The sequence below is a fragment of the Lissotriton vulgaris genome, chromosome 4_2 (genome assembly GCF_964263255.1).
Source record: "Lissotriton vulgaris chromosome 4_2, aLisVul1.2, whole genome shotgun sequence".
NCBI classification, from domain to species: domain Eukaryota; kingdom Metazoa; phylum Chordata; class Amphibia; order Caudata; family Salamandridae; genus Lissotriton; species Lissotriton vulgaris.
Window position 1 is genome coordinate 1568415 of NC_141692.1, and position 24221 is coordinate 1592635.

Sequence of the window (24221 nt, forward strand, 5' to 3'; positions counted from 1 at the left end):
TACCGAATCGGATTTTACCGAATCGGATTTTACCGAATCGGTAAAAGCCGACTCGGCAATAGGCGATTCAGCCAATGAGGTGGCTCCCCCTCCCCCACCCAAACAGGGAGTGGCAACCCTGGCAGGTGCAGACAATTAAGAAGTTTCTAGAAGTTTCTGGAAAGCCTGCCTGAGCCCAACACACAGTTAGCAGCAGTGGGAGAAGGAGGTTGCAGACTGAACAGCAGCAAAATGGCAGATCAGGCAGGAAGCCAGAAGTCCTCCCAAAAGAGGAAGCCCAAATTCACCACCACAGAACTGCAGGTGCTGGTTGAGGAGGTGGTGAGGGTGCACCGCCAGCTCTTTGGCAAGCTGTCCCTCAACGTGCCAGACAGCACCAAGAGGAGATTGTGGGCCGACATCGCCCAGAAGGTCAATGCTGCTGGAGTCACCCCCAGGTCCATTGAGGAACTTAAGAAAAGGTTTTACGACCTCCGCAGCCTCACGAAGAGGAAGCTGGCCGACCTCCAAAGGCAGGCTGGACACACCGGAGGAGGCAAGAACCCGGCGCCACCCCTCACCGAGCTGGAGGAAATTGTCTCCAGCACCATCGAGAGGGCGAGCATCGTAGGGATCGGGACCCTGGACAGCACTGCGATGGCCACAGCTACAGGTAAGAAGCATGCGCATCATGACACACCCTACCAGACACCTCCCCATTAGACACAATGCATAGGCAAACACCAGCACTGTACTGTCACCAACATACAAGAGACAAGCATCATGGTACATGTAGTCAGCAGAAGTTAGCCAAATATGTCAGTGCAGAATCACAAGACAGGAAACAGTGTGACACGGTGTAAGGAGATGCAAGGACATGTGGAATGCCATAATTGTACTGCCTGTAATACATCGGCACTCAGTTTACAAATGCTTCTTTGTACCTAGGGGCACCATCAGGCAGCACCACTGTGGCAGCAGAGGGAGCTTCGACATCAAATACTGCAGTGGCAGGGCCGAGCACCAGCCAGCCTGGCCAGGAGGAGGAGGATGAGGATGAGGAAGGAGACACCCCAGGGCTTGGAATGGAGGGAGTCCTGGTGATTGATTTCCAGGCAGTGCACTCCCCAGTACTGCCCAGCTCACCCCCCTTGCAATTTTCACCTGATAACTCCCCTACAAGGCAGACCATTCCGCCGACAACAGCTCCTGCCACAACCGTGGCCTTGCCACCCGTCCAACCTGTCGTGGGAGCAGGGGCTCCGGGACCGGCCAGCACCACACCACCACCAGTGGCACCCCAGCCCACTCAGCAGGCCGGAGGCAGCAGTGCCAGACGCCGTGCCACCACCACCACCACTGCTGCACCAGCACGGGAGGGCAGTGTGTTCCTGGGCCTGGAGGGCCAGATGGTAAAAATCCAGCGCCAACAGGCCAAATCCACCATGGCCTGCCAACGCCAGCTCCTGCAGCACAACCTGCAGATGGGGGAGTTGGTGAAGGGTTTCCAGGCTGTTGTGGACAGCAACAAGGAGGTGGCAGCAGGGTTGGGCAGGCTGACCACTGCCATCACCCACTCCTCTGCCAGGCAGGAGGAGCATGAGGTTGCGCGCAGGAGGGATGCCCGGGTGCTCAACCGGGCCATGGCCCACCTTGCAGCGGCGACCGCACAGCTGTGCCATCGCAGCTCAAATCAGGAATCGGCGCTCAGTCAGCATACAGCTGAGCTGACTAGGGGGATGGCCAGGATCACCACGGCCATGGAGGCCATGTTAATATCAAACGCCGCCTCCAATCCTGCCCTGGACCTGGGTGATGCTGGAGACAGCAGCAGCCGCAGCAGCCCGGCCAGCGCTGCATCAGAGCCAAGGAGGAGCACCAGGCGATCCGCTGATGCTGCTGGCCATTCGGAGGGGGCCGAGGGACACCCCAGTGGGTCTGGAAAGCGGGCCAAAAAATAGGCTGGCAAGGGGGGATGAGCAAACCAGAACCCTGGACTTTATTTGAGTTAACAATCTCCATTATTTGATGCACATCAGTGCTGTAACTGTGGTGCATCTTTATTAAAAAAAAAATTTTCCAAGCAACATTTAGCTGTCTTTGCATCTGTACTCAGTCAGAAATAGTTCTCAGTGATCTCCTCACGTCTGTATCTGCCATCACATGGCGTACACACCCCAGCTGGCTGTGTCAGTGGCACAGCTTCGTCGTCGTCATAGTCCTCGTAGTCAGACAACTCCACCTCAGTGCCCTTCTTGACCGCAAGGTTGTGTAACATTGCACATACAGCTATGATCTTGCAGCAGGTGATGGGGGTATACTGCCTTGCACCTCCACTCTTGTGCAGGCATCTGAATCTACTTTTCCAGATGCCAAAGGTCCGTTCAACAACATTCCTGGTGCGTATGTGGGCCCGGTTATACCTCCTTTGGCTGGGTGTGGAGGGGTTGAGGTAGGGGGTGAGTATGAATGAGCGGAGGGCATATGCACTGTCGCCTGGAAGAGAAAGGGGTCACATTAGACACATGCATACATGTATTACACCTACCTACTATGTGTTATGGGGGTCTGATGATGTGGCTTACCTAGGAGGTATCCTTCTCCAAAATCGCCAGCCATCAGCCGTGCATATATGCCGCTCTGTTGGAATATATATGAGTCATGGGTACTTCCTGGAAATTTTGCTACCAGGTCTGTGATGGTGCACTTGGCATTGCAGATCACCTGCACGTTGATGGTGTGTGTAGATTTCCGATTGCGGTATATGTATTCGGTGTCCGCTGGTGGGCAAATCGGAATATGCGTGCCATCTATGCAACCGATGACTTGGGGAAAGTGTGCCATCTGGTAGAAGTCCGCTTTGGTTTGTAGCAGTTCTGCGTGGGTTGCAGGGAATGAGATGTATTGGTCCATCCTGTCAATCATGGCGTCAAGGAATATGTGGAAGAACCTTGACAGGCTGCTCTGGCTCACCCCTCCTGCTGCTGCTACTCCACTTTGATAGCTGCCAGACGCTACCAGGTGTAGGCTGCATAGCACCTGGACGTGCGCAGGGATGGCGTGTGCCCTTGGGGTGTGGTGGTCCAAGTATGGCTTAAGGTCCCTGATGAGCTCAAGTATGGTGTCAGAGTCCAGCCTGTATCTCTGTAGGATCTCAGCCTCAGTGAGCATGAACAGGGTTATCCTCTGTCTGTAGACCTGTTCATTTCTTAGCCATTCCCTCTGTCCTTCCTGCTGTAGCCGTAGCCGCCTCGCAATGACATAGAAAGCTGCCATCCTGCAAGTTGCAATGCATTTTGGGACTGTTTATATGGGTTGGAGTTGGTTACCACCTGATTGCAATCCATGGTAAATACCGAGTGAATTCTACCGATTTTGAGCCGTTTTCGGTGTTTCTGTGCCTCCCTACATCTCCCCAACTGTCGGAATCGGGGAATTTCCCGATCGGAGATTCATACGAATCGGCATGTTTTCCGATTCGGTTCATGTCCGAATCGGTATTTTTTCCGATTCGGTACATGGACCGAATCGGTGATTTTCCGAATCGGTGTCACTAACGAATCGGTAGTAGGACCGAATCGGTGATTTTCCGATTCGGTGTCACTAACGAATCGGTAGTAGGACCGAATCGGTGATTTTCTGATTCGGTGTCACTAACGAATCGGTACATGGACCGATTCGGTCTTTGTGACCGAATCGGTGTTTTTCCGATTCGTTACATATCCGATTTTCGGTATGTACGTATCGGAATCTTTCCCATTCGGTACACATTCCGAATCGGTTTTCTATCCGATTCGTTCTGTTTTTGGTTCCCTACATCTCGATGGCTGTTTACCGATCGGTAAGGGCCAAAAATCGGTATTTTCGGCCGATACCGATCGGTAAAGCCCTACCTACATCGGGCCCTATGCCACTGCTATCCTAGCTGATGAGGGGTGAAATCCCAAAACCGGTCGTGGGATGCTTGTTTCCAGTCTAGGGAGGACTTGGCCTGGCAATTATGGCGGGACAGCATCAAGAGTGAATTCCATATGGCTAGGTCCACATTGGAATGGCAAGGTGAGCAAAAAAACAATGGATTTTAGCCGAGATCTCTGTACTGGGGTGATGGTATGACATTGTTCTGTATTCTGTCCATCAATTGTTCTTTGTGAATATGAAATCAGGCAGTTAGTCCCACTGTGCACCTTGGCCTCATGCTCCAAAACAAATTAAATCCAACAGACTAATGTGCTTGGCAGTAAGAAAAGGAAACATAACTTACTTTACTGCAGGGTACGTGTTAGAGGGATTAGGCCTGGTAGGTAGTGCTTTTCTTATCAAATAATGAGATGTCACTGATTATTATCATGCCCCTAAACTTTGGCTTAATCAGTCACATTGTGTTTGTTTTGCAATGCATTGAAAACTGTGTAAATGCTACATTAACTGAAAGAGAAGCATATTGTACAGCCAACACTCCTGTCACAATGCTGCACTTCGGCCGTGAGTGATGAAATGCAGTGGGCAATGAGGAAGGTGATGAATGATGATGGGTGGGATACAAATCTTCCTCACCTAAGAAATACAGTCAGTGAATCAAGGGAAGAGACCAAAAATAAAATACCCCCCACTTTCAACCATAGCTTGGATAAAGCCAAGTAAGCGAAGTAGATGAGCATGCCCCTCTCCAGAAGAGCTCCCTTGCTTGTTCATCCAACCATTTATTCATTCATCCTTTCATTCTTCTATATTAAACCATTGATAGTCACCATGATTTAATATAAACTTTTTCTTATCCAGTCTTTCATCAAAATCCCCAAATCATATATCCATCCATTCAGTATCCACCTTTTCAACCATTGTTTCACCCATCAGTCCATTTACGCAATGCCCACCCACGCATCCTTTTACCCACCAAGTAGCCTGTCACTCATATACCATTTCACCATCCTTTCTTTTAACCTTCCATTCTTTCACGTTTCTATCAACCCATCTTTTTTATGGTTTAATATGCAAGCTTTTGCCAAGTTGCAGGTAGAAGAGGCCATAGGAACTCAAGTAGAGCTGTAGATACAAATAAGGGTGTTCATGAATCAAGAGTCTAGGCATCCATATTGCTACTAAATATAAACGTAATTGTCAATAAGCAAGCAATATGACTTACCACTGCCCGTCCCTGATGCTGCTGTATCTCGCCCTGCAAAAGTCCCTGCACTAGAACTGGTCCCGGCACTGGTGGTCTGTGTGGCTAGAAAAAAAAAGACAGATTTTTTAAGATGCCCGATACACTTCCCCTTATGTTTTTGAATCAAACAATTCCAACCAAAATACATTTCTACAGTTCGGTTAGCAGTATTGTCTATCAAATATATCACTTTGGGCATTTTGTTGATTGACAATGTTAAAAAAGCCAGGCAGTCAAGTCGACCAACCCATTTTCGTAATGGAGAGGCAGAGCTATAGCCTATGATGATGACTCTGAGTCATTGAAGCACAATGAAGGGGTGGAATAATTTTTTATGATATTTGTGGGGTATTTCTAGGGCGCGGCGTTCGCTCCGGAGGGATCATCTTGGCGCTGAAGATCCTGAAAAAAACCAGTCCAAGAGGATTAGATGGAGGCTTTGGAGTAATCGTCAGGGAGAGTAAAAATCCAGGTCTTAAGAAGCTTTCTAAAAGGTTTTTCCTGGGTCAGTTGTCTGAGGGTTTTAGGCAGTTTATTCCAAGCTTTCGTGGCAAGGAAACTGAGGGTTTTACCACCCTTTGTTTTCAAATTGTATTTAGAGGGAAGGATGAGATTGTCATGGGATGAGCGAAGGTGTCGACTGGGGGTATAGTGGGGAAAACGCCTGGTGAGGTATTTAGGGCCTGTTTTGTTGTAGGCACGAAAGGCTATGATCAGAATTTTGAAGAGGATTCTTTTGTGAAGGGGTAACCAGTGGAGGGATCGAAGCGCTGCAGTGATGGAAGATCTGCGGGGCAGTCCAAGGACTAAACGCGCGGCTGTATGTAGTACGCTTTGCAGTTTCAAAATTGTGCTCTTTTTGGCCCCTGCGAGCAGGCCGTTGCAATAATCCAGGCGTGAGAATATGAGTGCCACTGTCACCGTTTTTCTGGCGTCGATGGGGAGAAAATCGAAGAACTTTCTGAGAGATTTGATTGTTCCGAAGCATTTACCTGCGACGGTTCTGGCATGCTGATCAAAAGAGAGGTCGGAGTCAAAGATTACGCCAAGATTCCTGGCCGATGACACTGTCTGAGGGGGAGCAACAGAATTGTCCGGCCACCAGAGTGCTGGACAAAAGGAGGTGTTTTTACCGATCGGGAGGATCTCCGTTTTACTCGAGTTACATTTTAAGTGATTGTTGTCCATCCAACGGAAGACTTCGGTCAAGCAGTGTTTAAGGTTGAGTTCTGCTTTAGTGGATTGGTCCTCTAGTGGCACAATGAGTTGTGTATCATCGGCATACGAGGTGACAGGTATGCCGAATGATTCAATCAGGGTCAGGAGAGGAATGAGGTAAATGTTAAAAAGGAGAGGGCTCAGGATGGATCCCTGCGGGACACCTGAGGAGACCAGCTTATCTTTGGAGTTGAAGGGGCCCAGAGCGACAGTTTGAGATCGGTCAGAGAGGAAAGACTTTATCCAGGATAGGGCGGAATCAGAGATGCCAATGTCCATAAGTCTACTGATGAGGATGGAGTGGGAGATGGTATCAAATGCCGCCGTTAGGTCGAGAAGGATGAGAATGGAGTTTTTCCTCTGATCTTGTAGGGTTTTTATGGTGTCAGACAGTTCGATTAGTGCGGTTTCGGTCGAATGTTTGGGCCGAAAGCCTGATTGTTGGGGGTGGAGAATGTTGTTATTATCCAGGTAGCGTTTTAGCTCACTATGAACTAGTTGTTCCGTTATTTTCCCCAAGGCCGGGAGCAGCGATATCGGGGTAAGGTTGGTGAGGTCTGTCGGGGGTTTATAAGCCTTTTTCATGAGGGGTTTGACAATTCCTTTTTTCCAACGGCTGGGTACTAAGCCTGAGCTGAGCGATGAATTGATTAAATTGTTGATGGTCGGGTTAACCACGTCAATTAGTTGGTGAAGTATTTTAGGGGGACAAGGATCAGACGGGGAGCCCGATTTGCAAGCCAGGATGGCTTTTCTAGTCTGCTCTAAAGTGAGCGGTGAGAAGCTACTGAGAGAGAAACCTTGAGGGTCCGGAGGAGGGGGCACAGGAGGAGTAGCTGAGGGGGGGAAGTTGATTTGAATAGAGGCAATTTTGTCCTAAAAGTAGTCAGAGATTTGGTCGCAGAATATCTGAGAAGGGGGAATTTCAGGCAGAAGTGCCTTGGGCTGCGTGAATGATTTTACTATCGCGAACAGCGCCTTTTGTTTTTGGCACGAGTTTTTAATGGCGTTAACGTAATAGTTTTTTTTGGCCGATTTGATTTCAGAAAGATAGTTTTTCCTTGTGGCGATATAGGAAATACGATTTACCACCTCGTATGTCTTTCGCCATTTACGTTCTGCCTTTTTACATAGCAAATGAGCATTGGCTAGTTCAGGTGTAAACCAAGGGGCATTGGTTTTGGTTTTTCCCCGGGAGGTGCGGGAACGTGAGGGCGGGATTCTGGAATTCATTTCTTGTGTGATCCAGTTGTGAAAAAGATCGGCGTCGGTATCGACGTTGCCAGATAAGGTGGGGGTTTGAGTTTGCATTAGAGGTTTAAGAATGATGTTATCTTGGACATTTTTCCAGTTGATGTGATTGTTGGGGTAAGGAATAGCTTTGTTGCAGATAGGCAGATTTACGCTCAGAATGTGAAATGGGATTAGGGAGTGGTCGGACCAGATCTGAGGCAAAGGGGGCAGTGTGATTAATGAGGGAGAGTTTGTACAGACTCCATCAAGGGTGTGACCCAGGGAGTGAGTGGGTAAAGTGACAAGTTGCTTAAAATTGAACATATCTAGGGTTTGAGCGAAGTTAGTGGATTGTACATCTGATTTAGATTCAAGATGTAGATTAAAATCCCCTAGGAGGGTGAAAAATGGGTATCTGAGTGAGAGTTATCCTAAGGAATCGCACAGGGAGTCGAGGAACTCGGAGGCATTGCCGGGTGGGCGGTAGATAAGTCCGCCTGAGAAGGAGGTGTGTTCGTTCAGTTTAATAGAGAAGCCTAGTACTTCTGTCTTTTTTAAGAGCTCTAAACTGAAGGTATGATAAGGGAGGGTGTCTTTAAGTATGATTGCGATACCTCCACCTCGGCCCTTAACTCTATCTTGCCTGAAGAGTGAATAGCCCTGGGGTAGGGCGACAGCAATGTCAGGGTTACTGTCTGCCGTTAGCCATGTCTCAGTTATCATGAGGCAGTCGAGATCGGACTCCAAGATGAGGTCATGTATATCTTGATTGTGCTTGCACATGGATCGTGCATTGATCAGACCACCTTTGAAGGAGGGCTGAGAGGCCTGAGGGGGTGGTAGGTCGGCCGGTGAAAGGGCTGAGTGATGGCCAGTGGTCCAGTGGCAGAGCTTGCAGCTAACTGGGCCTGCCAACGCGGCTGGGTCAAGTATACATGGACAATGCTTTGTGACCTGTAGTTGAAGGAGGTCGCTGGGCTGGTAGGAAATGTGGGAGGAAGAATGGGCAGAGTTTCCTGTGCCTGTCGCGGTCTTGTCGCGGACAGGCGCAGACGGGCTTGCCTTAGGCGCGCCTTCGGCGCGCAAACGGCGCTCCCGCTGCGCTTGCGTGGAAGGCACATTTGTAGTGGGAGTGGGCGTAGCCTGTCAGGGGGCGTGGCCTCGCGTCAAATGCGATGGCGGCCGTGAAGGAACGCTATCACTAAACAGCGCTAGTATCCGCTGATAGTGATGTGCCTGCTTGGCGCTTTTAGTAGAAATGAGCTCTGGTGCAGGTGAAGATTTTAAAAATGCATCAATGAAAGACATATGGTGTTGGCTGGCAAAAAACATTATGGGATCCCATACTTTTGAGCCATGCTGCACTGTCTTGAAAACTGCTGGCACACTGTATAAATGAATTACAGCACAACATCAGGGGGCACTGATGGTCCATTACCATGGTCACTCTCTAGCTAACTGTTAGATCATGAAAAAGAAAGCCTTCTAAAAAAATATGTGTGGTGAATAATACCAGCTTTATTTGGACTGAAATATTCGCAGTAGACAGTAGAGTACCAAAAATCTGTTCTTAGTCCTACTGTACCACAAGATGTATAGGAAAGGAACAGTTAATTAACAAACAGACAGGAAAAAGTCAGCTACGAAAAAAACATGAAATATGGAAAAAAAGAATAAGGCAGTGTTAGACCTGTCAGCCCTAGGGTGTTCTTTCCCTATTTTTTTCGCCCTTGACTCATTTTCCCACCTTCTTTTTTGTTGGCCTTAGGTCTCCGAGCACCTTCCCATTGCGAATCAATGCTAAGGTGCAGGTGCTCTCTACTTCAAACATGGCTGCCACAGGCCCCTGCTACTGCAACATGGTCTTTTTAGTCGCACTCTAGTTGCTAAGAGCTGGCTGGAACCATTACACATTGTAGCCTTTCCAGCCTACCTTGCCTGCCCATAGTTAGAGTAGGGAAGCTCCTGGAACCTTCTAGAATAGGGGCGGAGCCTGTTTTTGCCGCCTTAGAGGGTGGTCATCTGACCTCGGCATATATAAAGGAAGGAGGGAAAGTTTTCAGTCAGTTGGGGCATCACTGACCTGGGGGACCCTACGCAGGAGACTTAGGCGGTAGGGCCTAGTCAGGAACCTATACCACTGGGGGTGACAGGGTGTAGGCGCTGCCCACCAAGCTGTGTGAGGAACACTGAACTAGCTCACTGATATGGCCCGGTGGGAGGGGAACCCAGGGACCACCTGCAGTGACCTGCTGAGGAATCCTGTCAGCAGTCTTCAACTCAACCCCCCCTCTCAAGAAACCAGGACATTGCTTCCACAGAAGCACGCCAGAACCACCAAGCGCCAGGAAGAAACCTAACTGCCACAGGACTACCAGGGATCAACCAGGTACTGGGCTTTGCCATCTTTGCCCCCCTGGGTCACCTCCTGTGCCCATGCGCCGTGCTGCCTTATTCCCCATTACTGTCCTGCCTGGCCTGAACTGCTAATCTGCCTGTCCTACCTACTCAGCGCTCTCCTACTGTGCCCCTGAGTAGCGCTGTGGACTGCTGACTGTCAAGCGCTGCAATCGGCCAGAACTGCTGTGTGTGCCCGCACATCGTGTTCCACCCAAGCGCTGGGCCACCTGAGAAGCGCTATGCCACTGAGACCCTCTGTGGGCCCAGAGATTGCTGCCCGAGGTGCTGTTGTGATTGCCCCCAAAGTGCCGCCTCAGCCCGGGAGCCCCCTGAGCCTCACCTTCATTGTCGCGGCCCAGTGCTTTCTCTGTGACGCTGGCGCCGCCTTCCTCGCCCCCCCTCGGCAGTCCCCGGAGCGAGGAGAGGGCTACCGCAAATTCCTGTCAGGCCGCAGTCGGCCTCACTAGGCCCGAAGCCTGGATCTGGCATCACGTGACGGGGGCGTTAGCAGAGACTCCGCCCCCGCCGTGTGCTCAATGGATCCCTACGTCGCCCCCCTCAAGCTGCGCTGCTATTGGCGGCTGCGGGGGCGCCCTTGCTCCTTATTGGTTCCCGGGCCCTGCAGACACCGAGGGAGGCCCGGGACTGGCACAGACTCCCGCGCGGGGGCTTGGGAAGAGCACCGGAGCCCCCGCCCGCCACTAACATCGCCGGAGGGCTCAGGAGGAGCTCGAGAGCCCCTCACTAGCCGCAACCAGCCCCAGGAGCTACAGACATTGCCGGAGGGCGCTGTAGTGAGCGCGCGCCCCCCGGGTGTCACCCCAGCCAGGAGAATCTCCGCAAGGGCTCCCTGAGGAGCCGAACAAGAGAGGTAAACCCCCGGGGAGGAGGCCGGAAGGCCGGAGGAGGCCCGAGTTTGCCCTCCCCTGGGGAAGACTGTAGTTGGGCCCCGTTGGCCTACCCAATTGTTGTGGAAGGGTGACTGCAGGCCTGCCAGGTCCCTAAACTTGCCAGAGCATTGCGGAGGCCCTAGTAACTTTTAAGCCAGAGGAGTAAACCCCTGCTGGGAGAATGGTAATGGCTAATGTGGTCTGTGTATATGAAATGTTTATCTCTGCCTAATGCACTGGTTAATCTGGCCTAATGAACTGTTTACCTTACCTAATGAGATGCTTGCTCTCTTATAAGGAGATGTTGCCTGATTGTTATTGAAATGGTTATGCTTAATTAATTCGGGAAATGCACTGCTTATTCCTGCCCAAGGAAATGCTGACTAAATGCTTTACATGGGGAGACGTTATTCATGCTAAATGAAATGTTACTCGAATGTCTCTTTAATGAATATCTTGCAGGGGCTGGTTTCAAGAAGTGTTTATGGAGATATGCTGTGTTGATTAGGGAATCAAACCCTTTACTCCTGAAATTAAATGGTTATTGAAATGTGCTGCATTGTTGAATTGCTCCCTTTGCTCTACTCTAATGAAATGTACAGATGAAATGTTTTAAGGAGATATTGATACCTTCACTACCAAAGTTACCCTGAATGATTTGCCAAATCTAACTTCTTGATTTAGATAAAAGCTACTTGATTTGAATCAAACCTTACTGGTGGGATCTCAGTCATTGCGTGCATTTATTGTCTCAGTGGATGTGTGTGCTGTGTAGTCACTTAACACCTGAGCTTTGGGTGCCTACCTGCTTGTGCCAGGCTACCCCCGGGGAACTGGTGACCCCAGTTCCTACAGGCAGGGATAAAAAGAATTTAACAAAAATTGGATAGAGAAGTTCAAAAATAAAGTAGACAGAATAAAAAAAATGAACAAGGCAAAATTAAAAGTAGGCAGAGGTAAAAGTTAGGGGGGTTAATAATAATAAATAATAGGACTTACTAGGCTGAGAAGAACCTTCAGCAGTGGTGCTACTGCTCAGCACCTCCTCGCTGACTCCCGGCCTTGCCACCGAGCAGCCCCTCTTCTTGCCCTTGGAAGCTGAGGTAAGAAATAAAGAAGATTAAAAAAATAGATTAGTGGTACAGTTAATCTCCCCAAAAATATTGTGACAGGCAAACAAACTAACATTGTACTTTATAAATCAGATCTCCTATAATACTAGTATTGACTATCGTGTTGGCCATACTAATCCTAAAATCCCCATTCCCAATTTCCCTAAACAAAATCTACATTTGGAGTGATCTTTGATACTATTCTCATTCATCAACCCCCCCCCCTTGATGGAGCAACCCAGTCTCTCTTTTTTGCAATGCATGGATGCATACTGCACATCATTGTGAGTTTGCATTGGACTATACAAGCTACATAAAGAAAGTCACAGAGAATGCTAACTCACTGATATCACAAATTCAGTATCTTCGTGTAAGGTGGAAAGAAGAGTCTGCAATTTCAACGTATACAATTAGGTAGACCCGAGCACCTGGCTAGCTCAAACTGGATCACAGTAACATAACTTAACTTACCTCCAAGTGTGAGTAGCACACCATTCAGATTTTTTTTAGCATTGTAGAACTCACACACAACAAACATTTACTCATTGAGCCCTGCAATTTCAACATCTAGGATGTTGAGTAGGTCCTGCTCGTTGTCGATGATATCCGTTTAGCAGTGCATCAGCTGCTGTTGGGAGAGCTGGACATTGGTTGTGTGGCACACGCTCCGGCGCTCCCTCCCCAATGCAGCTGACCTTCCCGCAGGAGCTATAGACTTTCCAAGCCTGCCACCTGCTAACAGCATGTAAGAGAGGTTGTGCTGAACACAATGAAACTAGTGCTGCCACCTCCCCCTCAATAAAAAAAAATCTACAGGGTTGCACCCCTTTGTAGGAACACTGACAGCAAGATAGGTGGCAGCTACTCATTGCTCGGGCCTTGCACTACTGCTCCCTTGCTCGCCCTGCTCTGCCATGGTGCTAGGTGGGGAGAAAAAAGACAAAAAAAACAGGAACAGGAAAAGGAATGAATTGAAGAAAAATTAAGGTAGTAACGGGAAAACAAAAAAGTTCAAAAAACGGCATGACAAATCTAAAACCTTATAACAACATAAACTACACAGATACACACACTGATACAATAAAAACTTTCAGGGGCAGATGAGTTAGGAAGGGGGAGGATTAAAAAGATTGAGCAGACATTTTCAAACTAGGCCCAGTACCATGAACAGAACAGAAAACATAATGGCCACACCTCTGCGAACTGCATGGCACTATTGGTGAGCATTTTCTGGCAGAAGAAAATACTTCACACTGTGCACAATATAAAATGTCACCCAAATGGGGTGTGCCAAGCAGCTCCTCATTCCTGCAGAACTTCTTGCTCCGCAGCAGGGTTCTTTGGGCATTTTATGTAGCTCCATGTAGCGCAACTCTGCAAATTCGGCCCACGCCTACTTTTAACTGGAAAAAGGGACCATGTAGTTAGTGGTGATCTCTAGGGATAGTAGTCAGCACTTAAGGAGAAGCATGGACAGTAAGGGTAGTCCCAGGGGAGGTCACAACAAGACCGTTGGCCTAGTGTCCCTAGAGAGAGAGGATACCTTGAGCTGGCATAGAGTGGTAGTCAGTCCTGACCTCTGTCTATATTGCATCCTATGAAATGACCTCCCAGAAGTTGGTCTCAGCCCCGAAGGAGCAGTCACTCAGGCTGCTGCCAAACTGAATGATCTTTGAGGACCTGTCCTGAGTTAGGAGACTTAGATCCCAGCAGAAAGGGAAAATGTGCAGAAATGGGGAAATGAGGAGAGGATGTGGCCTAATGGCTAGGGCGGTCAACCTCAAATCTAAGGAACCAGGTTTGAGACTCTGCAACAACGCTCAACATCCTGTGATTCTGGGCTTTACGACATTCAGTGTTCACAAAGAGCATTTAGGAGTAGTAAAGTTAAGCTTCCTATCTTTACTACTCCTAAATGGCCTTTGCGAATACCGAAAGTCATAAAGTTAGGATTTTGTCTCAGTTTACATTTGTGAATCGTGCCCTTGGATTTCAGATAAAAAACATTAATACATTCCATTGAGAATTGATATGTCAAAGGGCTGCCCTAAACACATGCTCTCCAAATAGTGAATCAGTATGATTTCCTAAAACCATTTAGTATTCTTTTAATTTGTTAGAGAATCGCAAAATGGATTAAAACACAATAAAATCCAATTTACTGGTCAAAACCTCTTCAATTTCCTGATTAGGGGGTTTGACACTGCTAAATGTTGTCTTACATATGACCCCAAGTCACTGAAAAGGAATTCAAAATCTTTGACAGGGAAAGTTGCAGATGGTAGCCAAAGAACTCTAAACCAGGTCCATAGTCTTTTTTGGGGGGGCTCATTATTCTGCAGGTGAGAAAAGCTGTCTGGGAAGATCACATCAAAGTGGTTAAGCTTGTCATGAGGGTCAGCAGAATTGTTTTTTTGAGTAATGAAACTGTTCTTGTGGGACATTTTCTGGCCCAGCAAGGCCATGCCTTGCGCAGATTGGATTGGGTGATTGGTCTCAGTCCTTTAAAGGCCTGTACGCCAAACCTTTTCTAATTCCCAACTTTCTAGAGATTGTTGGAGAAGCCCTGTTAAACACTGCCAAGGTTCCTATGACCTCAGGGACAGGAACCAGTGGCTTATAACTAACTCCAGCAGCGCGACTAGCAGGTCCATTTGTAATTAGTCAGGTGGACAAATCAGGAAGAATGCCTCTTGTTGCTTATTGTGTCCCAGTAGCCTCCTAGGGAGTTAGCCAGCTAATCTTAGGGGTATTCATTTCTATCCAGCGTTCAAGTGGGAAGAGGTCAGATCATCAAACAGCTCTCAAACAGCCAGTGCAGCCCTTCTTCAAGTCTTCTGAGGATCATAAAGGTTTCTGAGATCCATATTTATACAGTTCAGTAGCCTGGAAAGTACAGTAGCCTGGACTTCTGGACACTACCTATCATATGGGGAAAATGTTCCTGGCAGCAACGATACCCACTGTTAAAGCACGCCCTGTTTGCCTGGCTTCACACTGTCCCATTGCGCACTATTCTATGGGAAAACCAAAACAGCATAAGCCTTGTACAGTTGCAGGGAGTTTGTGTGCCAGTCAGAAATGTGCTTATGGAAATGAGGAGTCACCTCCTAAACTACGGCAAACAGGATATGAAACCAGCTCCCCCTCTCACTGGGATTGTGCCCAAGTCAGTACTTTAGGATCAAAAAAACAAAAGTGCTGATTTACAAGTTTTTGCAGTAGAGCAGCGCTGCAAGCCTTCTTGCTGTGCTGACCAATATCAAAAGAAAAGGGCAGAAATGCAATGTATCTATCCTGTTTCCCAGTGCCCAATGCTGGTGAGTAGTTGGCTGCTATGCGCGACTGCAGACACCCTTGTACCATGGTGCAAAGGTGTCTGCATTGTGGGAATTCGTTTTTTTTAATGCATCATACACAGAAAGAGGAAAAAAATGAGGAGAAATGAATTGCGCCTCTGCTTTCGATGCATTCCCAAGTTTACGGAATGTTGCAAATCTGGGAATGTGAAAAATGTCACAGGTGTTGCATGGGAACTTCCACCTTAGTGTCCATGTCACGCCTCCACATGGCAAGATCTTGGTTGTTTCACATCATATCAACAAAGTCTTGAGAAGCTACGCAGGGTGGCTTTACGTGGCCTTGTAGACATGGCACTGCACTGTGTGCTGCCAGAACATCAATAAAAGTGACATTTTAGTGGCGGACAGAGGCTTTTAAAAGAGACCCACAGTCTGTTCCCTTCTAAGGTCTTAAGTATACTAAGTTATGAAGGACCGGGTGTCACCTCTGGTACACAGTCAAATTATCGAGTTCTAAATTTCGACCTACCAAAATATCGCGTTTGAAATTACGATGGTGCAGAATATCGATGTCAAGAATATCGTTGGACAGAATATCGACCCTAAGGTAATTAATATCGAAATTCTTTATATGGATGTAAGTAATATCGAAGTTAGTAATATCGGTAGCATATATATCTATGTAACTAATTTCGATGACACTAATATCGATATTTGTATTATTTTTATGTTTTTTATTATGTATGTGTTATATGTTTTAGTTAAGTATTTAAAATGATTTATATTATATGTGTATTACTTTTATATATTAATAAAGTTGTTTATAAGTAAATTATATGTTTTAGTACTGGAGCGGGTTGTGGGTTTATAGGGGAATAGGGTGGGAAGTAAATTAATTGTAATTAATTAATAATGCTTTTAGGTATAATACATTTTTTAATTAAATAGTAATTGGCAATTAATTAGTTTAATTGATAAATTAATTATTTATTTGGTTATTAATGTTATTTTAAGTAAATGTAATGTTTTAGTACCGGAGCGGGTTGTGGGTTTATAGGGGAATAGGGTGGGAAGTAATTTAATTGTAATTAATAAAAATATTTTTTATGTATAATTAATTTTTTTAATAATTATTAATTGGCAAATAATTATTTTAATTTATAAATTAATTATTTAATTGGTAATTAATGTTAATTAAAATTAAATGTTATGTTTTAGTACCGGAGCGGGTTGTGGGTTTATAGGGGAATAGGGTAGGAAGTAATTTAATTGTAATTAATAAAAGAAAATTTAAGTATAATTTATTTTGTAATTAATTGTTAATTGGTAATTAAGTATTTTAATTGATAAATTAATTATTTAATTGGTAATTAATGTTAATTTTATTTACATGTTATGTTTTAGTCCCGGAGCGTGTTGTGGGTTTATAGGGGTATTGGGTGAGAAGTAATTGTATAGTAAATATTTACTTATTTATACACTTTTTGTTATGGATAATTAATGTATTAATTAATTAATAATTGGTAATTAATTATTTTAATAGATAATTATTTTTTTAATTGTCAATTAATATTTGTAATTTGTAAATATTTTTTAATAGCTAGAAAAAGTAATTAATTAATTGTTAAACATTTTTTTGTAAAAAGTATTAATTTGTATAATGTTTTTTACATTTTAATATTGATTTAAATTTAAATAATATTTTTTTGTTATGATAAATAATTTATTCTTTAATATTTATTATTTGGTGAGTAATATTTAATAATTATAATTTATTGGTGTTTGTTGTTAATTTATTGTCAATTAATTAATCAAATGTAATTGGTTTTATTAATTATTAGTTGTTTTTTATTGATGTTGATGTATTTCAAAAATTAATTATACACTATTTCAAATATAAACATTATTTGGAAGTATGTTAAAATAAAAATCTATGTTATTAAACGCTTTCCCTACTGTTGCACCCTTTGAATTTGGAATAGTACTTTTTCCCCCTACGCTATCCAAAGCTTTTCCTACTGTTGCACACTCTGGAGTGGGAATAGTAATTTTTACCTACCCGCTATCCAACACTTTCCCTACTGTTGCACCCACTGGAGTGGGAATAGTAATTTTTACCCACCCGCTATCCAACGCTTTCCCTACTGTTGCACTCTCTGGAGTGGGAATCATAACTTTACCCCCTACACTATCCAACGCTTTTCCTACTGTTGCACCCTTTGGAGTTGGAATAGTAATTTTTGCCCTTACGCTATCCAACGCTTTCCCTAATGTTGCACTCATTGGAGTGGGAATAGTAATTTTTCCCCCTACACTATCCAACGCTTTCCCTACTGTTGCACCCCTTGGAGTTTGAATAGTAATTTTTACCCTTACGCTATCCAATATAATTTATATTTATTTATGTATTTTATAATTTTTTTATTATGTTAAATAATGTTGTGTTTAATTAATTTTTTTAATATTGAAAGTATATTTAATTGTTTTGAGTGTTGATGTATTTGTAATTTATAGTATTTGTTATTATTTTCAAATTAATTAAAAAATAATAAGTATTATAATTAATTAAATATATCCTACATATTGTATGTTTAATTTTAATTAAATGTTTAACATTAAATATGTATTATGTATTCATTTTAAACATTCTAAAATATTTTTACATAAGTTTAAATTATATAAAAGTATTATTTACTTTATATATATATTTTTTTCAATACAAAAGCCCCCCGATTTTTTTAATTACGATATTTTTAACATCGATATTTTAGTTTCGATATTTTTGTACTTACCATGTTGTAGATAGGGTGTCGATATACTTGCCTTCGATATTCCAGCGTCAATATTTTGTCTGTCGATATCCTGTCTCTCGATATTCTGTCAGAGATTCGTCAGCTCTATCTCTTTCAAATTAGGCTGATAAGTATCAAACTCTCTACTAGGGGTGGGCAGAACACACATAGTTCTACTTTGCAGAATTCAATGAAGTAAGCTAAAAATTCTAGGAAATTCTGTGGAGTTTGACATGCAGCGAAATGCCGTTTGGTCCTAATTCCAAAGCAATGTTGTGAGTTCTAGTTCCCCTTGAAAGGCCTGGGTGCAAACAACTGATCAAAGCAACACCACCATGAGCTCCAACCTGTCCACAATCCAATGCATGTTGAAAAACCCAACCTGTAGACTGTGAACACCACAACTCCAGTCCTCATAAACACCATCATGCATGTCTCCGGATCGCAGGAACCCACCCGCAGCCTGCAGCATGGCAAACCTACCCCGCTCTATGGTGAATCTTAATCTGTGGGGTAAAAATACACCTCGAGTGTTGCACAAACCAAAGCAAGCAAACATCAGACAGCCTCCTCCACAAAAAGAGGGAGTGGTGCAATGCAATGCAACCGCTGGTCACGCCAAACACCCTGAGTCAATAAATCTTCGGGTTGAGTTTGCACCACTTCATTTCACTGAAAACTGCAAACAAAATAACACGCAAATGTGCTCAAAAGAAATGGTCACCCTAGCCCCAGTGAACTCAAATGCAAACAACAACGGGGTGGCCTCAAAGTACCACCAAGGTGAAAGCCACAACTGCCACAAGGCTCGCAAAGCACACCAGATGCACTCCTGTGGCATCACCATACATGGGCAGCATGAACTTATAGGCCTGAGGCCAGGGACTGATGTTTTTCAGCTGCTGCGCCTGCCCCACACTGATGTGTGACCCCAGAGGATGCCTAACACATTTCATTTGCTCACCAGACACTCTGCCTGACACACACATCATCAGCGCAGACAAGCGAGCCCAAGGGAAACAAAGTACCCACCAGCCACCACATTCTCTTTACAACATTGCCCAGTCCACATTGAGGCAGAAAACAAGGGGCATGGCATGCAACATCTAAACACCACTTCCGGTGAACCTGAATCCCTTCTGTCCCGACAACGACAAGAACGCCCCAGCCAATTTGAAACAATGACACATAGTCTAGTGTACCTTAACAAATGAAGAATTCATGCTTTCTGCCACTCCAACAACAAGACCTCCAGCTTCAATTGTGAGGGGGCCACAGAAGCAGCCTCCAGCAGCATATGCAACAGCCAAGCATCATACAGCAGGAAAGCTATGTGTTCTTGGTCACAATAATGAATAGCACAATATCTGCTGTGACATGTGACATGTGACATTCGACTTTCTGTGCCACAGGTGTAGTTTCTACACCATATACTATGGTTGTACTGCAAAGTTGAATCTGCCAATTAATGATTAGACAATATCTGAATGTTTTAGGGGTCAGAGCACATACAGTGGGCACTGGACACCAGCTGATGAAGGCTGACTTACCCCGAAACCGGTCCCAGGGAGGACCTGGCTTGGCAGGTCGGTCTGAACTGCTCCCATTGGGTGCAGGGTCAAGAGTGATTTGCATTTTGCTGGGTACAAACTGGGGTGGTATAGTGGGCCAAATAGCAATGGATTTTACCCAGATCTCTTGTCTGGGGGAGAATGCTTGAATCATTCAGCATCTTGGCCATCATTTGCTGCAGATACTCCAGTGCTCCAGTACACAGGGCGTAGAAATCAACAATATATTTCAAAATAATAGGGGTGACCATGCAAAAAGTAGCTTTTTCTTGCACTTATAACTAGAGGTGCTCTTGAATGAGTAGCTTGTTTTTAGTTCTTAATTAGGTGCGTATCATTATAACGATTGTTCATGTGGTAGGGTGATTGAGATGTCAAAACAGTTGTTGCAAATAGGGGTAACAATAATATCACCCACTATTTGTAAAGAGAAAACTAATCACCCATAAGGTTGTCAAGGCCAGAGCTTATTCAGTTCCAGTAGGTGCTTTTTACCTGCGGCTTCACGGGACAAGTGCCACTACTCCAAGGGAGTTTAGTCTTGCCTTTGGTTCAGAAAGGGTCCCTCTTGCTGAGGGTCCAGGACAAGCCGCAGTCGAGCAGTTCCAGAAAGGTTGCCACAGGTTCAAGGTATCACGCCTTTGGTTTGTGCAGGTTTCTTTTGTTGTTGATCAGGGTCTCTTCTTGTGTCCTTTCTTCACAAATTGTTTCGAAATGGAGGTCCTTGGGTCAGGGATGTCCCTAAAAACCTAGGGGCACATTAGGATGGCGGGCGGGCTTTGCCCGCCCGCCACCCTAGCTGAACTCGGGACCGCCCGCTAAGCATGGGCGAATTTTGCGAATCTCGCGTTCGCGAATTTTGCGGATTTGCGAACTCGCAATCCGCAAAATCCGCGAATTCTCGCGAATTTGCGGATTTTTTTTTTTTTGTGTTTGCGCGGGTTTCTGCCAGCTCGCGAGGGTTTTGTACAATTTCGCAAATTGCGAACTTACCTGTCGGGTCGCAAGTTTCGCGAACTTGTTGTTTCTACGTGTCCAGCCTGTTTGGGACACTCTTCTTCATCACTGCCACTCTCTGTCACCACTGCCACTCTCTGACTACTCATGCCACCCTCTGGCCCACCCATGCCACACTCTGTTTCATCACAGCACCCTCTGGTTGTCCAGTCAGTGTACATTATTGTGGCAACGCAAGCACACCTTCCCTGCCTCAAGTGACCTGAATTAATTTGGGGCTGATTAATGTGTCACAGAATATTTTTTTAGCTGGCACCTGCTTCCTTAGTGCTTCCTGATTAGTGATCTTTTGCACTTGCTAAGTGCTTTCATTGTTGCAAAATTAGTTACAACACCTGCCCTGCCCCAACTGACAATAATGAATTAGGGGCTGATTAATGGATTTGAACTTCCAGCCTGGCTCCTGCTTGTCTCCCTTAGCTGTAATTCAGGACCTTTGTGGCATATGTGTAACTATTCTGAGGTTCAGAGCAGGGTCACATAATAGTTGCAACTGGCAACTGAACTCTGGAGGGGCCCCTCAGGAAGCACTACAGGAAATGGCTACTAATGATGAGCCTGAACTTTTGAACCTGGTAAGTAGTTTCAGTTTTGCTAAGATCGTATATCTGCAATTTTGCACTTATTCGCGGGGCGCGAAGTTGTACTGGGAAGCCGCGAACTCACGCGAACAGTGCAAGCAAAATCCGCTGCTCGCGGATTTGCGGATTTTGCGGGAGATTCGCGAATCTCGCGGATTGCGAATTTACCGAAAATCCGCAAAATCCGCGAGCGAAACGGATTTTCCGCCCATGCTTACCGCCCGCCTGAAGGGCGGGGGTCCCGACATTGCCATTAGGATGCGCCCGCCACAGTGGCGGGCGCATTCCTCAATTTAACATTGTGGCGGGCGGTGCTCACTGCTCCGCCCGCCACAATGTTAAAAACAGAAGCACGCATTTGCATATTCGAAGCGGCAGGCACCGAGCGGTGCCTGCCTCTTCAAGTATGCATAGGCAGGGGGGTACCACAGGTACCCCTCCGTGTGCCACCCCCTTTGACCTTCACTCTGGGGGCCCACAGGGGGCCCCCAGAGTGAACACCGCATGCCTTTCCGTGGCGGCATTGCCGCCACGGAAAGGCATTGACAGAAGCCCATTGTAATATTGCGGGCGGTGTCTGACAGACACCGCCTGCATGTTACTCGTTTTCCGCCCTGGCCGCAAGGCGACCGGGGCGGAAAAGTGCCGGGCGGTGTTTGGCTCTGCAGCGGTCCCCCCCCGCCATTGTAATGTGGCGGGGCGGAAAAGGGTGGCGGCCGGGCATTTCTGTCGGGCGGAACGCCACAGCCACCATGGCGGTGGCGATCCGCCCAACATCATAATGGAGCCTCTAGATTTAGGGGCATTAGGGGAGTGGATGCCAGTAGACAAGGGGCTACTAGCCCCAACGGCTAATCAGCCATTGAGGGTACCAGATCCAGTGAGTTGTGCCACCTTTGCTGCCCAAACCATCTATTCGACCACTTTTCAATATGGCAGACGTCTTTCTCAGCTGTACAGATAAGGTAGCCCATCCTAGTAGTGTGACTAGCTTTCTTGTGGTGTATGCTGTTTGACCAACTCATTTTCTGACCTGCCTGGGTGCAAATGTGGGGAACAGTCTGCTTGCATGTCAGAGGCAGTGTGTTCTTTAAAGCTCAAAATCTTTATGTGCCACTTCACTAGCCTTCCTGCCAGGGAGGGAGGTGTGACCTCCTTCCCATCCAGGCCTTTGTCCTGACTCCTGGGAGTATTCACACTTCCTTGCAGGGGGTCAGAATTCTGCCATGGTGACAGCAGCTGTGAGCTAGCAGCCAGGGCACTGGAAACCTGGGGCAACCTCTAATGTAAAACACACAAGATGATGGACGGAATGATACACAATGGCAAAACATTCACCCCCAGTCATAGATCTGGGTTTAATCCATCACCGTTCTTTAGCCCACTCTGCCACCCCAGTTCAGACATGGCCATATGCAAATCAGTCTGACCCTGTGCCTCATGGGAACAGTCCAGTCCGAACTGCCAAGCCATGTCTTCCCTGGACCGGAATCAAGCTTCCGAGGACCGGTTTCTGGCATTCCAGCCGTCTTCAGCGTGGCTTGCTTGACTCCAGTGGTGTGGAGAGCATGGGACTCACGTCTGAGCATACCCGTACCACTCGGGGTGACAAATGCAAAACCAACAGTTGATGGACAGAATGCAGAACAATGTCATACATTCCCCCCAGTACAGAGATCTGGGCCTAAATCCATAGTTTTTTTGCACTCCACACCACCCCAGTTCAGACATGGCCATATGCAAATCAGCCTTGACCCTGTGCCTCATGGGAACAGTCCAGCCCGAACTGCCAAGCCAAGTCCTCCCTGGACCGGAATCAAGCATCCTAGGACCGGTTTCTGGCTATCAACCGTCTTCAGCCAGGATAGCTTGACTCCAGGGGTGTGGAGAGCGTGGGACTCACGTCTGAGCATACCCATCCCATCGGGGTGACAAATGCAAAAACAACAAGATCATAATGCTTGATTCCGGTCCAGGGAAGACATGGCTTGGCAGTTCACAACTGGGAGCGGAAACAGGGTGGGGCCTTTGACACAGAGTCTTGATGGAAGGGACATTTTACCGCATACTTGTAATGCTCGGCAGGTGTTTCCCTGTACACTAAGCATTGATAGAATCAAGCCCGAGCATGTTGTAAGCACACAGAGTTGAAGGCACTCACCGCCCCGGCTGTCCTGGCTCTGTCTCTGCTGTCACTGCTGTGAGTCTGACTCCCAAACACCCTCTGTCTCCAAGACACCTCCTGGACACCAAGCATTGGTAGAATCAAGCCCCCAGCATGTTGTAAGCACACAGAGTGAAGGCACTCACCGCCCCGGCTGTCCTCGGCTCTGTCTCTGAAAGCTTTGGAGTCACTGCTGAGAGTTTGATCCCAAACACCCTCCTGTCTCCAAGGCACCTCCTGTACACTAAGCATTGATAGAATCAAGCCCCCAACATGTTGTAAGCACACAGAGGTGAAGACACTCACCGCTCAGTTGTCCTGGGCTCTGTCTCTGAAAGCTTTGGAGTCACTGCTGAGAGTTTGATCCCAAACACCCTCTGTCTCCAAGGCACCCCCTGTACACTAAGCATTGATAGCATCAAGCCCCCAACATGTTGTAAGCACACAGAGGTGAAGGCACTCACCGCTCGGTTGTCCTCGGCTCCTGTCTCTGCTGTCACTGCTGTGAGTCTGACTCCCAAACACCCACTGTCTCCAAGGCACCTCCTGTCTCGAGCCCTGCCCAGGGGGTGTGAACTGAAAGCACTGCACACTTCCTGCAGCTTTGCACCCTCTAGGAATCCACCCTCCAGCACAGACGAGTTGCTTCACCAGGCCCTGCTGCCACCGTGAGCACAGGCCCGTCGAGGTACAGAAGGGTGTGACCCTAAAAATGACATCCCACACGTAGGGATAGACACCAGGGGCGCAACTACACTCACATTCCGTTGGGGGGGGGGGGGGACGAGGGGGCAA

General features: G+C 46.6%; 1 protein-coding gene across 1 annotated transcript in view; it reads right to left on the minus strand.

The window, feature by feature from the left end:
* LOC147718087 (GTPase IMAP family member 4-like) overlaps positions 1–23904 on the minus strand; it is a 109227-nt gene extending 85323 nt beyond the window's left edge. The window contains exons 1-3 of the mRNA XM_086919185.1: positions 23891–23904; positions 11887–11985; positions 5126–5209 (exon numbers count right to left, since the gene is read on the minus strand). The gene's annotated coding sequence lies outside the window, so the exon portion shown is untranslated. The remainder of the gene's footprint in view (positions 1–5125; positions 5210–11886; positions 11986–23890) is intronic.
* Between the last annotated feature and the right edge of the window lie 317 nt (positions 23905–24221).